Raw genomic sequence first — 18842 nt, forward strand, 5'->3', positions numbered from 1 at the left:
AAGCCCTCCATTGGCTGCCACTCACCCAACAAATTAAATTCAAAATACTAACAATAAGTTACAAAACCATCTACAACTCTGCCCCCAGCTACATCACTAGCCTAGTCTCAAAATACCAACCTAATCACCCTCTCTGTTCCTCCCAGGACCTCCTGCTCTTCAGCTCCCTCATCACCTCCTCCAATATCCACCTCCAGGACTTCTCCTGAGCCTCGCCCATCCTCTGGAATTCCCTACCCCAATCTGTCAGACTGTCTCCAAATTTATCCACTTTTAGGCGATCCCTGAAAACTTTCCTCTTCAGAGAAGCCTATCCTGCCTCCATCTAACAACTGCACTATTTTCTCCACTAGCTCATCCCCCACAGACATTACCGTTATGTATACCTTGACCCTCCCTCCTAGATTGTAAGCTCTAACAAGCAGGGCCGTCTGATTCCTCCTGTATTGAATTGTATTGTACTTGTACTGTCCTCCCTAATGTTGTAAAGTGCTGCGTAAACTGTTGGCGCTATATAAATCCTGTATAATAATAATAACAATAACCATTACCCAACCGTTGTTGTCCCTCCCCTCATTACATGATCTTCTCTCCTCCTTTGGTGCCATATCTGGCTACAAAGTTAACACCACAAAAACTGAGGCCCTTCCTTTGAACATCCCTCCCCCTCTCTTATCTCAATTGACACAATCTTACCCTTATAAATGGTGTTCTACCTCCCTCAAATATCTGGGGGTACATCTTACCTCTACATACACAACACTCTACTCTGTAAACTTCCCCCTCTAATTTTAGACATCAACAAATCCTTGCAAAGTTGGACTTAATACCCTCTCCATTCTAGGTAGAATAAATGTATTAAAGATGTCCATTCTACCCAGGCTGTTATATTATTTTGAAACATTACCAGTGGCCATCCCCCTTTCTCAACTTAAAGCCATCCAAAGGAGCTTCCTTAGATTCATATTGAATGGCAGGGCTCACCGCATTGTGAGTTTCGGTGGTCTTCGCCCTTAAATCTAGAGGGGGTTTGGGTGCCCCGGACATTATAAAATACTATTATGCAACTCACCTAAGAATTATTGCTTCTTGGTCCAGCTTACATGCCCCCAGTCATTGGTCAGATATAGAAAAAGGGACATTTTACCCGGTCCACCCATGTTCCCTGATCTGGTCTCCCTCACAACACACTGACCGTATTTTTAGACGTCAATGTACAGCCCCTATGAACTTCTCCCTATCCATATGGTATAAATGCAGGGATACTTTTACCCTCGCATCAAAATGTCCCCCTCTGATGAATGTACTATTTAATCCATCCATCCCTGATAGTTTATCCCTGGGACATATCTTTCCATGGATGAATGCTTCCTTGTTCCAACTTCGCAATCTAGTGCATCCGATTTCCCGTCGATTGCACTCTTTTGAAGTTATTCATGAGAAGTCAGATATACCCTCCCATATGTTTTATTTCTACCTACAAATCACACATTTTTCCATACCCTGTCTCTGACATTGACGTTAGACAAACCCACCCCTTTTGAATACTTGTGTGCCCAGGGTCCCCACCAATTACATCTAGTATCCTCTATCCATCGCATCCTCCACGAGTCAACTCCCCTTACTGAAGTATCTCACTTATATATGAGGAAATGGGCTCAATTGCTTTGTAGACCCATTGGCCCCCAACTATGGGATAAGATTAGGTCTTCTATTTTTAAATCCTCAAAATGTGTCTTGCAGAGGGAGACTTCTATAAAAATACTTATGTTTTGGTATAAAACGCACAAAGTCATCCACAAATATGATCTCTCGACCTCAGATAAATGTTGGCGTTGTGGTCAGGAAGTGGGTACCCTGTTTCATATTTTTTTGTGTTCTATGATCCAACCCCTTTGGCAGGAAACGATGTTGTTGATTCAGAAGGTGGTAGATGTATCTCTTCTTCTAGACCCCTTACATTATTTGTTGGGCCTTCCTTTCTCAGGTATTACAAAGAATGGTAATAGATTTAAAAATACCACAATCAATAATTGTGCCTGTGATTTTGCGCAAACCTAAGTAGTTAATTAAGCATAAATGTAAAATAATAAATAAATCAAGTAAATCAAAGTCCATAAAGTGAAAATCCGTGACTGTAGTGCAAATCAATGCGGTGAATAAAAATAGGTGAATGATCTATACAGTGATAAAACAAAAGTGTCAAGTGCGTTGATAGTAGATCTCGTGACTTTCGTGGTAATGGATACCCACTAGGGGCTCCCAGAACTCTCACCTTACTGACATTAATATAATGCCTTTAAGTATCCATTCCGGGCTGTGCTTGTTCCAGTCCCAGCGGTGTAGTTGTTCTGGTGCGTCTATGGGGAGGTGGCGTTCTTTCCGGTGAATAAACTCCACATAAGGGGGGTAATCAGAAAGGAGGATACTCCAATAGGGTAATAACGTTAAAGCCGAAGTTTTTATTTAAAAATATCTGCTTACATAGAGGTAACGTTGGATCAGCACTTCAAACAGTGTGTTTACAATCCCCGCTACGTCACTTCCGGTCCGCGCTGTTGTGTATCCGGTTACGTCCGTTACGTCCTAAATTACTTTTAATGGTAATAGATTGATCTCATATATCCTGCTAGCTACAAAGAGATTGATCCCCTTCTGTTGGTTATCCAACACTACTCCCCCAAGCTCCAGGTTACTCCAACTTATAGCTGATATCCGCAGGATGGAATACTTGACAGCTTCTGTACACGACAGTGTCCCTCATTTTAATAAAATCTGGGACCTGTGGGACCAGTCAGAATTTGTAATTCCCCTGTCGGCTATTGTATCATGAAAAGCCCAACCTTTTTTTCCTTATTATTTTTTGGCTGATGATGTTATTTACATATGACCTCTATTCTTTCCATTTATTATGCATATGAGTTGTTCTTACTTCTACATTTGCTTGCAGAGTACATTTGTATTCTATATGTGTGGACATTTCTTATCCATTGTTTTGGATTATCCTACAAATTTGATATTGTCTGTTCATGTCGATATCTTGTTTTCCCTGAAAAAATGTTCAATAAAAATACAATTATAAAATAAAGCTACCTGGAGACAATTGCTATTGTTCTGATCCTATTAATACCACAGGCAGGCAGCTGCAGTATTTACAGTTAGTGTACTGTGTCCTCTGCAGAGTGTGCACCTAAAGTAATCTGAAGACAATTGCTATTGCTCTAATCCTATTATTACCACAGACAGGCAGCTGCAGTATTTACAGTTAGTGTACTGTGTCCTCTGCACAGTGTCACTGATAGTACTCACCGAGGCCGAGATGCCGAGAGCAGTTTCGCCTTGCGACTAAGCGCAGTCCGCCCCCTGGAGTTGGGACAGGGAGTGAATGGCACAAAGAGGCACAGCCCAATGGACCGTAGGTAGCTTGCTTGTGGGGTCTTGATAGAGAAGAGCCGCTGTGCAGGTACTGGTAGGCAGGTGCAGTCAGAGACAACAGGCAGAAGGTCCAGAGCTGGGCAGAGGATCAAACACCGGGATGGTGCTATGGCACTGCAGGATCTGCAAGGTAAGGTGACAAGATCAAGAGAGTCCAGGTACAAGCAGGAGGTCAGGCTAGGAGACAGGAGACAGTCCAGGTAACAGGCCGAGGGTCAAACACAGGAGATTGGTGGGAATCCGATAAACAGGCAGAGGTCAGGTCCAGGAGAGAGGCAAGAGAAGTCCAAAGGCAAATCCGGGTCACAACGGGTAGTCAGGCAGAGATACAGGATACAGGTTTAGGTAATACAGGAAGCTGAGACAAACCAGCAACTTGTTTGATTCTCGGAGCGCCTTTTATAGGCTGCCCAGGGAATCACGTTGGGTGTGCACCAGTGCGCGTGCGCGAGCGCCGTAATGCCGAGCCGCGAACGCACATGCGGCGGAACGCCGTTCCGCCGGGAATGCGTGAAAAACGACCGGACCGGAACAAAGGCTTCTTCTGACAGTGCCCCCCCCCCCCCGAGGGGTGGCCTCTGGACACCCAAGGTTGACATCAGTTCTGGATGTTCTCAGTGAAAAGCCTGGAGAAGCTGAGGAGCATGTAGATTCCTGGCTGGTTCCCAGGAGTTATCCTCAGAAGGATACCCCTTCCATTTGATTAAATACTGCAGCTGTCTGCCATATTTTCTGCAATTTAGAATTTTTTCTACCTCAAACTCGTCTTCTCCGTCGATTATAACCGGTGGCGGTGGAGGTTTTTCTCTGTCAGAAAAAGGGCTGGGAGCAATAGGTTTTAAGAGGGATGCATGGAAGACTGGGTGCACCTTGTAAGCATCAGAAAGAGCTAATTCAAAAGCGACTGGGTTGATTACCCTTTTTATTTTAAAAGGACCTATAAACTTTGGCCCCAGTTTCCGGGAGGGAATTGGCAGTCTGAGATGGATAGTTGATAGCCACACTTCTTCGCCTACTTTAAAGGCCGGGTTCTCCTTCCTTCCCCTGTTGTAGTACTTTTGGTAGTCATCCTGAGCCTTTTGCATCGCTGCTTTGATCTTTTGGAAATTTAACTGGATAGAGTTTACTCGGTCCTGCACTGCAGGGACAGATAATTCAGGGATGGAAACTGGAAGAAAGGAAGGGTAAAATCCAAAATTGGACCAGAAAGGTGTCTGGTTGGTAGCGGAATGGATGGAGTTGTTATATGCAAATTCTGCATATGGCAGGAGGGAGGACCATAGGATGGCATGGGAATCGGAACAGAAGCATCGGAGGTATTGTTCCAGGGTTTGATTTGTCCTCTCCGTCTGGCCGTTACTTTGAGGATGATAAGCAGAAGACAAGCAAATTTCCAAGGTCTTGCATAATTCCTTACAAAATTTTGAAGTAAATTGAACCCCTCTGTCAGAGGTGATGCTTACCGGGGTACCATGAAGCCTGATAATTTCTTTAAAAAACATGCTAGCAGTAGCGGAGGCAGAGGGAGTACCCACCATGGGCAGAAAGTGTGCCATTTTTGAGAGTCGATCAATTACGACAAAGATAGTCATGAACCCCCCTGATGGAGGCAAATCCACAATAAAGTCCATGGAGATTTCTGCCCATGGGCGTTCAGGGATGGACAAGGGTTTGAGTAGGCCCCACGACTTTGTATTTGAGCCCTTGCTGCGCTGGCACGGGATGCAGGATGAAACATAGTTTTTGCAGTCTTGTCTCCAGCCTGGCCACCAAAAGGAACGTGAGATCAATTCCATGGTCTTTTGTGACCCAAAATGGCCTGCTAGCTTGTGGTCATGAAAGGACTGTAGGGTTAGGAGCCTATATTCCAGCGGGACGAAGATTTTTCCATGAGACCAAAATAAATCATTGCGTTTCTCCATAGAAGATACGTGGGGTTCAGAGCATTGAGCGGATGTAGATTTGATTGCGGACATTAGGTCTCCTTGAGTAACCAGGAGGAAATTTTGCGGAGACAAAATGGTACTTGGCTCTGTTACCTGGGAAGTTTCATGGAACATCCTTGAAAGTGCGTCCGCTTTTCCATTCTTTGAACCTGGTCTATAAGATATGTGAAAGTTAAATCAGGAAAAGAAGAGAGCCCATCGGGCTTGCCTGGGTCTTAGACGTTTAGCAGTTCGCAGGTATTCCAGGTTTTTGTGGTCAGTAAAGATCATGATAGGATTGGACTCCCCTTCAAGCAGATATCTCCACTCCTCTAAGGCGAATTTGATGGCCAGTAACTCCCTATCGCCTACATCATAGTTTCTCTCGGGGATGCTTAATTTCCGGGATGCAAAACCCACGGGACGTAATAGAGCCTTGAGCCCTTGTCTTTGTGAGAGGATGGCACCAGTAGCAGTCTCTGAGGCATCAACTTCCAGAATAAAAGGCAGGGCTGGATCCGGGTGTCGTAAGACTGGTGCAGACGAGAATAGTGCTTTCAATTTTAGAAATGCTTCCTGAGCCTCCAAGGACCATTGAAAACGATTATGCTGGCGTGTCAGTTGAGTAATGGGAGCCACGATAGCTGAAAACCCTACAATGAATCTCCGGTAGAAGTGGGAGAAACCTAAGAACCGTTGTACCCCTTTTCTGTCTACAGGAGCTGGCCATTCCTGGATTGCTTTGACCTTCTGGGGGTCCATTGCAACGCCGTCAATTGAGATTATGAATCCTAAGAATTGCACTGTAGTCTTCTCAAATTCACATTTCTCCGCCTTGAGGTATAATTTGTGTTTTCTGAGAATTGAGAGAACCAGTTTGACATGTACCCGATGGAGTTCCATGGTGGTTTAAAAAATGAGAATGTCGTCAAGGTAGACTACTAGAAAGTTGTCAAGATATTCACGAAAGATATCGTTCACTAGGTGTTGGAACGTGGCCGGGGCATTACAGAGTCCAAACGGCATTATCAGGTACTCATAGTGTCCAAACCTGGATCTAAAGGCGGTCTTCCATTCATCGCCTGCTCGGATCCGGATGAGATTGTATGCGCCACGCAAGTCTAGTTTGGAAAAGATGCGGGCAGATCTGAAACGTTGGAATAATTCCGGGATGAGAGGAAACGGGTACCGATTCTTGACGGTAATTTTATTTATTTCCCTGTAATCGATGCAAGGTCGGAGGGATCCATCTTTTTTTTTTACAAAGAAAATACCAGCTCCAGCCGGTGATGAGGAGGAGCGAATGAACCCTTTCTCAAGATTTTCATCAATGTATGTTTTAAGAGCCTTTAATTCTGTTTCGGACAAAGTAAAAATGTGACCAAAAGGAATTTCAGCACCCGGCAACAGGTCTATAGGGCAGTCGTAAGGCCGATGAGGTGGTAGACAGTCTGCCTGTTGTTTATCAAATACATCTCTGAATTCTAGGTAGCTTTCGGGTACATGTTGCAGACTATCGGACATGGTTGCAATGGTAGAAACAGAGGCTGGGGCCGGAAGGAAGCAATGTCTGGAGCAATATTGGGATGAGAAAGAGACTTCTTTCTTATTCCAATTGATCTGTGGATCATGGGCTTGAAGCCATGGGAGTCCCAAAATTATGGGGAACATCGGAGAAGAGATGATATCAAAGCGCAGGTATTCCTGGTGGCCAGTATCAGTGGTGGTAAGGATGGGTCTGGTTTCCTGCATGATGGGCCCAGAGCGGGGAAGAGACCCATCGGCTAGGTGGATCCGCAGACTTTGGTTTTTCGTGGTCAAAGGAACATGCAAGCTTGCGGCTAATGAGGCGTCCAAATAACAGCTACACGCTCCGGAGTCAATTATAGCGGGTAGGTGAACCTCCTTTTCCGGAAGCTGTAAGGAGACAAAAAGAGTAACATAAGGCTGAGAAGAACCGGTAACTAGTTGATTAATAGCAGACCGTAGGTAGGACTTACTGGGTCTCACGGGGCAAGAACGAAGGAAGTGTCCAGAACCCCCACAATAAAGGCACAGATTGCCCTGGCGCCTACGTAGTCTTTCCTCTGAAGTGAGTGGGGCACGGACTAGACCAAGCTGCATTGGTTCAGCTTCAGGAGCGGTAGAAACTGGTGGAGCTGTGTAAGGTGGATGGACAGGAGTCGGTTTAGGCATCATCCAGGTAGGGCGAGGAGTCTGGAAGCACTCTGTGCGTCGCTCACGCATGCGACGATCCAATTTAGTGGTAATTTGGATGAGGTCTTCCAAAGAATCAGGGGTCTCAATCCTGGCCAGCTCATCCTTCAATGCTTCAGACAGCCCTTGACGGAACTGGTATTTAAGGGCAGGTTCATTCCAGCCAGTATCAGCTGAACATTTCCGGAACTCTACGATATAGTCCTCTACTGGTCTTCGTCCTTGGCTCAGGTTATGCAATAAGGCTTCGGCCGTGGCCGTGCGCTGGGGGTCGTCGTAAAGTTGTGCCATACCTTCAAAGAAGGCATCTACTGAATTCAGTATAGGGTTCCTCTGTTCCATTAGGCTATGAGCCCAAGCTTGTGGTTCATCGGCCAAGAGAGAAATGATGAACCCAACTTTTACCACCTCCGACGAAAAGGTCCTGGGTTGCAGAGCCAAATACAGAGAGCAAGCATTTTTAAAAGCCCTGAATTTCTTGCGATTGCCGGAGAAACGCTCTAATGTGGGAACCCTAGGTTCTGGAGCGGCCATGACCACAGTGGGATTAGTTGTTATCTGAGGAGAGGAAGCTCCACTGGGAGGTACAGAAGCCGTGGCAGGAGCTGGAGATGGTCCGGAAAGCTGCTGAAGGCAGCCATCAATTTGGGCGTAGCCATCTTGCAATTTCTGGACGGCCTCAGTGAGGGCCGAGACCTGCTGACACAGGATCTCCAATGGGGAACGCGCTCTGTCGGCCTCAGACATGGCTGGTTTGTACTGTCACTGATAGTACTCACCGAGGCCGAGATGCCGAGAGCGGTTTCGGCTTGCGACTAAGCGCAGTCCGCCCCCTGGAGTTGGGACAGGGAGTGAACGGCACAAAGAGGCACAGGCTCCCCAATGGACCGTAGGTGGCTTGCTTGTGGGGTCTTGATAGAGAAGAGCCGCTGTGCAGGTACTGGTAGGCAGGTGCAGTCAGAGACAACAGGCAGAAGGTCCAGAGCTGGGCAGAGGATCAAACACCGGGATGGTGCTATGGCACTGCAGGATCTGCAAGGTAAGGTGACAAGATCAAGAGAGTCCAGGTACAAGCAGGAGGTCAGGCTAGGAGACAGGAGACAGTCCAGGTAACAGGCCGAGGGTCAAACAGGAGATTGGTGGGAATCCGATAAACAGGCAGAGGTCAGGTCCAGGAGAGAGGTAAGAGAAGTCCAAAGGCAAATCCGGGTCACAACGGGTAGTCAGGCAGAGATACAGGATACAGATTTAGGTAATACAGGAAGCTGAGACAAACCAGCAACTTGTTTGATTCTCTGAGCGCCTTTTATAGGCTGCCCAGAGAATCACGTTGGGTGTGCACCAGTGCGTGTGCGAGCCGAGCCGTGAACGCGCATGCGCCGGAACGCCGTTCCGCCGGGAATGCGTGAAAAACGACCGGACCGGAACGAAGGCTTCTTCTGACACACAGTGTGCACCTAAAGCTACCTGAAGAAAATTGGTAGTGTTCTTCTGATCCTATTAGTACCACAGGCAGGCATCTGCAGTATTTACAGTTAGTGTACTGTGCACTCTGCACAGTGTGCACCTAAAGCTACCTGAAGACAATTGCTGTTGTTCTGATCCTATTGATACCACAGGCAGGCAGCTACAGTATTTACAGTTAGTGTACTGTGTCCTCTACACAGTGTGCACCTAAAGCTACCTGAAGAAAATTGGTGGTGTTTTTCTGATCCTATTAGTACCGCAGGCAGCTGCAGTATTTAGAGTTAGTGTAGTGCGTCCTCTGCACAGTGTGCACCTAAAGCTACCTGAAGACAATTGCTGTTGTTCCGATCCTATTAATACCACAGGCAGGCAGCTGGGCAGCTGCAGTATTTACAGTTAGTGTACTGCGTCCTCTGCACAGTGTGCACCAAAGCTACCTGAAGACAATTGCTGTTGTTTTGATCCTATTAATACCACAGGCAAGCAGCTGCAGTATTTACAGTTAGTGTACTGTGTCCTCTGCACAGTGTGCACCTAAAGCTACCTGAAGACAATTTCTATTGTTCTGATCCTATTAATACCACAGGCAGTCAGCTGCAGTATTTACAGTTAGTGTACTGTGTCCTCTGCACAGTGTGCACCTAAAGATACCTAAAGGTCCTGCCCCAATAGGGTCAAAAATACACACGCTGACCCTCATGGGCGCTTTATTATTCTGGATTGTGATTATATGTCCTCCTCCTTCACTCTAGTTAATATATACGTACCTAATAATGGTCAGGTAGATTTTCTCAACAAGGTATTTGACTTGCCTCAGTATCACTTCCAACCCTTCATGATCGTAGGAGGTGACTTTAATTTAATCATGTCACCTCGAGATAGGCAAACTGTTTTCAATGACTCTCCCTCGCGCAAGGCTACCTCCCGAGCTAATGCTTTTCGTAGATGTATCAGATCTCACCAATTGTTTGACTCCTGGAGGATTAAGCACCCTACTGCTAAGCAATTCACTTTCTATTCTATGGCTCACAAGATGTATTCATGCCTAGATCACTTTCTTATTTCAGCTCCTCTTATCCCTTACATTATAGATTCAGACATATCCCCCATTACATGGTCAGACCACGCCCCTATCACACTAGATGTCATGCTATCTCAAATCCCTTCTAGGTCTTGCCACTGCCGTCTAAATGACGAACTTCTACACTCTGAGCCTTCCCGCATTAAGTTGGCTACCAGCCTTTAAGAATTTTTCTTGCTCAATATGGGCTCTGTTTCAGGTTTTTTCCACACTGTGGGGGGCACATAAGGTGGTCTTCCGCGGTGTTTGCATCGCGGAGGGTTCTCGTCTGAAAAGAGACAGAAACAAACTTCTACAGTCATTGAGATCTACCTTGATGATAGCCAAACGCCAGCTATTGTGCAAACCCACAGTGTCGAGACTCCGCAAGGTTACATCCCTCAGAGAACAGATTAAATCCTTAACTCTTGGTAAGGCAGCTAAATCCTTACTCTGGGTAAAACAAAAATTTTATTAGTTTGCAAATAAACCTCACAGAATGCTAGTAAACAAGTTGCGCCCTCGTCCCTTCAACTCTTTCCCTGAGTTCCTGTTAAAGGATGATGGAACCAGAACCCACTGCCCTCTTGAAATGTCTAAGATCTTCGGTTCCTTTTATCGCAAACTATACAATTGCCTACAACCCAAAAACCACTTTAATTTTACTAAAGAAAAATTTTATGCTTTTTTTGAAGGCCTCAGTATTCCCAAACTGTCTACCTCTGATCTGGTCGATCTAAATGCTCCTATAACTACTGAGGAACTTCACAACATAATTAAGGACTTCCCACTTCATAAATCCCCTAGCCCAGATGGCCTCCCATATACCTACTACAAGATTTCTTTGACATCCTATCCCCTCATTTACTGACTTATACTTATACAGTACCTTCCTCGAAGGTCAATCCCCACACTCTCATTTTTCACATTCCTATATCTCTGTTATACCTAAACCAGGCAAGGATCCCTCCCTCCCTGACAACTACAGACCTATTGCTCTCTTAAACTCAGACTATAAGATTTTTACTAAGATACTAGCTTCTAGACTCTCTAAATACATTACAAAACTGATTAACAAAGATCAAGTGGGTTTTGTCCTGACTAGACACGCAGGGGACAACACCCGACGCACGATAGAGTTAATAGACCTTCTAAACAGATCCTCACGTCAAGCTTTAGTTTTACAAATACAAATTATCATTATTTATCATTATTTGCAGATGACATTCTGTTAACCACTTCCTCAAACTCAACTTCTCCTCCCCCACGTGCCTCTTCCCCTGACTTGTCTGTCAAGAGCAATGGCACAACCATCCACCCGTCCCCACATGTCAGAGTACTAGGTGTTATCCTGGATTCTTTTTTTTTATATAATCTTTATTTTTATTTTATGTATTAAAAGGAACATACAGACATATAGTCTATGGTCATTCTTACCACAATACAGTGCAATTCTTACAGTGCAAACATAGACGTTCCAGACAATAACAAGTTGTCAAACCAATCACAAGACAAGGTAAAAACCGGAGAGGTGAGGGAAGGAGGGGGAAGGGGATGAGGGATCAAGTCTTCTTCAAACTGTATTGCACTGTGGAACAGTCAAAATGATTCCCAGGGGGGGGTCCCGCCATGGCAACTTCTTGGCCGGACCCGTCACAAAAGCCCTCCATTCTGTATTGGAGGGGGGGTCTCGTCCCTGCTTTAAGGTCCCCAAGATGCCCACCGGGCGGGTCCCTCGGGAGGGGGGCCATAAGCCTCCAACTAACCTCCACCGAAAGGGAGGCGCCCCACGGGCATCCCCCGGGGTCAATGCCTTTGAAAGGTGCCTGTGTCGCCAGGCGGAGCCCCTTTCCCATAAGTCTGCCCTGGTAATAACTCTATAACATTTAATAAGGGAGATACAAAACTTGCCTTTCTTAAAGGGAAAAAAAAACTCCAAAGACGCCTAGCGTTTCGTATGAGCCTTCAACTGTGGACCTTGTGAACCATGCATAAGGAAAGAAAAGGTCTACATCCGGTGCAATCAATAGGGTGGTGAGACATGCCATTCAGGTACGCACGTCACCACATACAGGCCTCCTTAGCTTCAAGGAGGGCTCCGCTAACTCCAACAGCGCGACTTCCAGGCTAGAGGATACAGGATTAGTGTCAATGGTGAATCTCCGCCACTGGGCCCAGATACTATCAAAGCGCTCACTCCTATTCTTGCACCTCGCCACCCACTCCTCCGCCTCTCTGATATCCTCCACCTTCTGTAACCATTCTTTTAAGGTAGGGATCCGTGGACTCTTCCAGTGGAGAGGAACCAGCCTTTTAGCAGCGTTTAATAGATGAGGAAGGGCGCTTTTTTTGTAGTGGCTCAGAGGGAGGGTGGGGAGGTGCAAGAGAAAATGCTCTGGGGAGAACGGGATCTCAATCTGCAGAGCATTTTTAATGGTAGCCTGTACCTCCGTCCAGAACGGCCTAATTACTGGGCATTCCCACCACACATGAAGGAGGGTGCCTTTCTGACCGCAGTCACGCCAGCAGCGGTCAGAAACCGAGGGGTAAATACGTGCTATGACGGCTGGTACCCGGTACCAACGAGTTAGGAGCTTGTAGTTAGTTTCCTGCGTTCTGGACTCTATGGAGCTAGAATGTGCTAATTTATACATGTGTAGGCGCTGTTCTGGTGAGAACTCTATCCCTAGGTCCCGCTCCCATTCTCTTATGAAAGCCGGCTTGCAAGCAGCGGAAACTGAACCCAGTAGCCTATATAACTCAGAGATCAGATGGGGAGTTGGTTCTTCTTCTATGAAAAATCTTTCTAGTGTGGTACTGGTGTCTAGCCCTCTCATCGAAGCCCCCTCTGTTGCAATGAAGTGTTGGAGTTGCTGGTGTCTCCACCAATCCATGGGGAATCTGCCATGGCTAGTCCTCAAGGCATCTAGGGGCATCAGACTACCCTTATCTACAAATTTGCCACAGCTATAATTACCATCTGTAACCCATGTACCAAAAAAGGTCCTTTGCTCCCCAGGAGGGAACCACCTGAACCCCCCCAGCGGTGCCAGTGGGGAGCCCGGGGGCACCAAAGCGTACAAAGCATTCGTGCGATCCCAGACCCGCAGGGTATGGGTAGTTAGCGGGGAGGACGTCTGTGAGAGTCCTCTATATTCACGAGGCAGCCAAGGCGCGTAGGACAAGTCACCACCTGCCAAGCTCTTTTCCAAGGAGACCCATATTTTTGAACCCCCATGATGCCGCCAGTTGAGGATATGTTGGATCGCAATGGCTCTGTAGTATCGTCTTATATCCGGGAGGCCCAGGCCTCCCATTTCCTTGGCCTTCTGTAGTAAAGACGCGGCCAGTCTTGGCCTTTTACCATGCCAGATGAAATTAATCATTAGGCTTTGAAGCTGTGTAAAGAAGCTCCTGGGGAGAGGGACCGGCAGCATTTGTAAATAGAAGAGCACCCGTGGAAGGATGTTCATCTTGAGTATGCTAAGTTTGCCCAGCCACGTGAAGGAGGTCTTGGCCCAATTCTGTAAATCTCTACGCACCATGCTCAAAAGGGTGGGAAAATTAGCCGAGTAAATATTATCAAATCTATTGGTAAGTTGTATACCCAGGTACTTAATCGATGTTGTAGCCCAACTAAATGGGAAAGCTTGTTGTAAGTCATTAGCCATCTTCGCAGGGATGGTGATGGGCAGGATTTCGGATTTCGAAAAATTTATTTTAAAATTGGACACCTGACCAAAAGTTTTTAGTTCCCTCATAAGGTTTGGCAGCGACACCAAGGGCTGGGTCAAATGAAAGAGCACGTCATCTGCATAGGCTGACAGTTTGTGTTCCGTTGACCCCACCGTCACCCCTCTGATGTCAGCACTCACCCGTATTGTTCGAAGCAGTGGCTCCATAGCCAGAGCGAACAAGAGGGGGGAGAGGGGGCACCCCTGCCTCGTGCCATTCCGAATGGGGAACCCCTGGGATAAGTGGCCATTTACCTTGACCTTCGCACTGGGGGTCGCGTAAAGTGCCATGATCCATCTAAGCATATGAGGGCCTAGTCCCCAAGCCTCCAGCACCGCCTTAAGGTATGACCAATCTAGTCTGTCAAAAGCCTTTTCGGCATCCGTGGACAGAATAAGGTATGGGGTGGAATTCCTATGGGCACATGCCCATTGTATAAGCTGCATGGCCCGGATGGAGTTATCCCTAGCTTCTCTACCTGGGATAAATCCCGTTTGATCGGGGTGGATAAAGGAGGGCAAGACATATTTAAGTCGATTTGCCATGATCTTAGCAAAAATTTTTATATCGACGTTAAGAAGTGATATTGGTCGATAGCTTTGTGGGAGAGTAGGGTCCTTGCCTTCCTTCGGGATTACGGTGATGTGGGCTAATAATGCCTCGGGGGGGATCTGGTGAGTTGTGGCTAAAGAATTAAAATACCTACACATATGATTTTGTAGCAAAGGGAGAAATTTTACATAGTACGCTTTGGAATATCCATCCGGGCCAGGGCTCTTCCCATTAGGTAGGGCCTTCACTGTCGAGATGATCTCCTGAGGGGAGACGGGGGCGTCAAGGTCTAGCTGCTGTTCGGGTGTCAGGGAGGGAAGTCCGGCTGAGGCGAGGTAGTCGCCAATAGCTTTCATTTTCGCTGTCCGCCCTGTGTGGGAGATCTCCTTATCTAGGTGATATAAGTCCGCATAATAATCTCTAAAGATGGAGGCAATCCCGGAGGAGTGTAATGTAGCTGTACCGTCAGGGGACCGAAGAGAGTGCACGTGAGCTGTCAGTCTTCTCCGCCGGAGCGCTCTAGCGAGCATTCTACCACACTTATTTCCCTGTTCGTAGTATTTATGTGAAAGGTAGCGTAGTTGTCTGCGCGCTCGACGGTCAAGGAGGCGTGAAAAGAGTTCTCTCAGTTCGATCAACCGATCGCGGGCTTGAACATCTCCCTGGCGTTTGTGTTTAAGTTCTTCTTCCTGTAAAGCTGTCAGTACCCTCTGGAAGTCTATCTGCCTTTCCTTTTTAAGTTTAGAGCCTAGGGAGATCAGTTCCCCCCTGAGTACCGCCTTATGGCTTTCCCACACCACTCCGTCTGCCATATCCTCAGACACATTCTCTGTGAAATAATGTGTAATGGTCTCAGAGACCCTAGCCACTACCGAGGCATCGTCTAGGAGGTTTTCATTGAGCCTCCAGGACCAGGCCCTCTGCGTTTCATCTGGGATTCGCAGCACGGCCCACACCGGAGCGTGATCTGAAATAGTGATATTGCCTATTTCAGCTGACTGCAACAGCTCAAGGGTGTCATGGTCCACACACATTAAATCAATGCGCGTGTACACGTCATGCACCCCCGAATAGTAGCTGTAATCCCTCTCTGACGCATGAAGAGCTCTCCACGTGTCTATAAGGAAGCTGTTCTGCAGTGACTTGCGAAAATGCTTGAGGAAGGCTTGGGAGTGAGTGGGGCGGCCTCGGGATGTGTCAACGAGTGGGTCCGGGCTCACATTAAAGTCCCCTCCAAGAATTAGGTGCCCCTCCCTGAATTCGTTCAGCTTGTCTAACACAGAGTCAATAAAGGAGAGTTGTTGGGCATTGGGTGCGTAGAGAGTCGCAAATGTAAATTTTTTGTTGGCCAAGACCCCCTTCACAAAGACGTATCTACCCTGCGGGTCGACTCGGCTCTCTGAGAGCTGGAATGGGCAAGACCTATGGAACGCAATGGCTGTACCCCGTGATTTGGCCACCGGAGAGTTGCTAAAGAACCATTGGGTGTATAAGTGTGTAGGTATCTTTGGGAGGGACTGTTCCCTAAAGTGAGTCTCCTGCAGGAAAACCACCTGGGCCCCCAGCCTCTTTAGTTCCTGCCAAAGCCTGTTGCGCTTGTGTGGAGAGCAGAGCCCCCTGACATTATAGGACAGTACCTTTAGTGACGGCGCACCTGACCTGGATGATAGTTGACCGGTCACACCCCCTCTGGGTCCTCCGTGCATGGTTCAGTCCGTCAAAAGGCGACCTGAAGATCAAAGCAATAACCGTTAGCTCTGGAAAGTAATATCAGGCACAGAATGATATGAAGGGGGGAGGTGGTGGGAGGGGGGAGGAGGGGGGGGTTAAGGGGGGGGGAGGTAGATAGGGAGGAGGGGGGGTTTAGGGGGGTTAGTGGAGAGAGTAGGTAGGGTAGGGGAGGAAAAGGAGGGAAGGGGATATGGGTGAAAACAATAGAAAACTATAGAGCTCACCCGGGAGGGGGGTATCAACCCAAAAACCGCCCGGGTGAAAACTCGGAGTCCCACAAGGGACTGTCACCTAGTAAGGTGAGGCCTAAGTGGGGTACGTGGGTGACCACCAAGGGGACGGTTAGCCCTTCCGTCCGTCCAGTCCATTATGACACATAAACAGGGTGGGGGGAAAAAAAAAAAAAAAAAAAAAACAGTACATATCACCAAAAGGGGAAAGGAGATTATGTAACTCGAACTCCCAAAAAAGTGCGAAAAAGAAAAAACGGTGGGAAGGAAACCAGACAGCCAGGCTAGGAGCTGAACCGCGGACCCCCCCAGTCCATCATGGCGCCCAATGGTACTCAGAATTGGGAAGTAGTGCAAAGGGCCTCGCGTGCAACGTCCTGCACGTGGAAGTAGGATAAGACAGCAATGCGTCCGTTGGGCCCAGTGTCCTGATGAGGGCACCTATGATGAAGAGGGGATTATGTCCAGAAAATTAGTGAGAGCCGCAAGGGCGTCAGTGGTTTGTTCAGTCACTGGTTGTAGAGGTGCCCGGACGTGGGCCCTCTGTTTGCCTGTTACGACCTCGGGAGCGTCTGTTTCCTGCCGCCTGGATCCATGGCTGGGGTAGCTGGGGCATCTGGATGTCCGGAGTGGTGCGCCAGTCCGGGAAATCCACTGGATTAAGCTCCAAGGTATGTAAGAAGCGGGGGAGGTCATCCTTTGTGCGTAGTATAGCCCAACGGCCATTCTTGGAAGCCTGGAGGCTGAATGGGAAGCCCCAGCGGTATGTGAGGCCTGCTGCTTGAATTTCCATTAGGAGTGGGCGTAGGGCTCGCCGCTGCATTAGGGTACGCCGTGAGAGGTCCTGGTAAAAGGACAGTTGAGCTCCATCAAAGTCAAAGACTGGTCTGTTACGCATCTTTTGCATTATACGGTCCTTTAGTGTAAATTTGTGCAGCTTGCAGATCACATCCCTGGGGTTGTCGGGGTCTTCTGATGGGGGCCGAAGTGCCCTGTGCGCTCTGTCTATCTCAATCGGCACCGATGGAGGCAAACTCAGGATCTCACGGAACACTCCCTGCAAGGTGGGAACAATGTCCTTAGGTGCAGTGGCTTCAGGAAGGCCTCGTATGCGAATATTCGCTCGCCTGCTGCGGTCCAACTGACACAGAAGGGCCTCAATCTGGTGACTATGGGTGACAGTCTGTTCTTTGAGCTGAGCTATGGCGGGTATAGTGTCATCAAATTTCTGCTCCAGAGTCTCTACCCTGTGACCCAGTTCAGTGGTATCTGTTTGCAATTGCTCAATGTCTTGCCTGAAGGCCCTCTCAATCCTGCTGGTAAAGCGCTCTAGGTCCTCCTTAGTGGGGAGAGACCATAGATGCTGTCTGATGTCCCTGTCCTCCGTCAAATCTGCCAGGTTTGTGCCCCTGTCCTGTGGTGATGTGGAGCGGGGGGATGCAGGGGGGATGGAGTCGCTTACCAGCCTGGGAGAGGAGATAGGAGACAGTGCTGGGGGCGCTGGCTGAATTTCCTGCTGCAGCGTGGCCGTTCGTTCCGGCGCCATCTTGGATTTTCCCCTCTGCTGGCGGGGGGTGTCGGAAAGGAAAGAATCCAGCGATCCTTGGCCGTTGGGGTGAGCTCTTTTCGGCTGGGAAGAAGCTCGCCGCCGCTGTGACATGCCCTGTGCGGAAATCGGGGGGTAATCACCCCTGTAGCTGCTTATTTAGCTGCGGACCGGACGGAGCTCGGGCCCAGCACGTCCTCACTCCTCCATAGCCAGGCCACGCCCCCCGTTATCCTGGATTCTGAACTCTCCTTTCAGCCCCACATCCAATCACTTTCCAAAGCTTGCCGCCTCAACCTCCGTAACATCTCTAAACTACGTCCCTTTCTAACCAATGAAACCACAAAGCTCCTGATTCACTCCCTGGTTATCTCTCGCCTCGACTACTGCAACTCCCTCCTCATTGGCTTACCTTCAAATAGACTATCCCCCCTTCAGTCCATCATGAATGCTGCTGCCAGACTCATCCACCTTACAAACCGCTCAGTGTCTGCTAGCCCTCTCTGCCAAGCCCTCCATTGGCTGCCACTCACCCAACAAATTAAATTCAAAATACTAACAATAAGTTACAAAACCATCTACAACTCTGCCCCCAGCTACATCACTAGCCTAGTCTCAAAATACCAACCTAATCACCCTCTCTGTTCCTCCCAGGACCTCCTGCTCTTCAGCTCCCTCATCACCTCCTCCAATATCCACCTCCAGGACTTCTCCTGAGCCTCGCCCATCCTCTGGAATTCCCTACCCCAATCTGTCAGACTGTCTCCAAATTTATCCACTTTTAGGCGATCACTGAAAACTTTCCTCTTCAGAGAAGCCTATCCTGCCTCCATCTAACAACTGCACTATTTTCTCCACTAGCTCATCCCCCACAGACATTACCGTTATGTATACCTTGACCCTCCCTCCTAGATTGTAAGCTCTAACAAGCAGGGCCGTCTGAT

The sequence above is a fragment of the Aquarana catesbeiana genome, linkage group LG01 (genome assembly GCF_042186555.1).
Source record: "Aquarana catesbeiana isolate 2022-GZ linkage group LG01, ASM4218655v1, whole genome shotgun sequence".
NCBI lineage: Eukaryota > Metazoa > Chordata > Amphibia > Anura > Ranidae > Aquarana > Aquarana catesbeiana.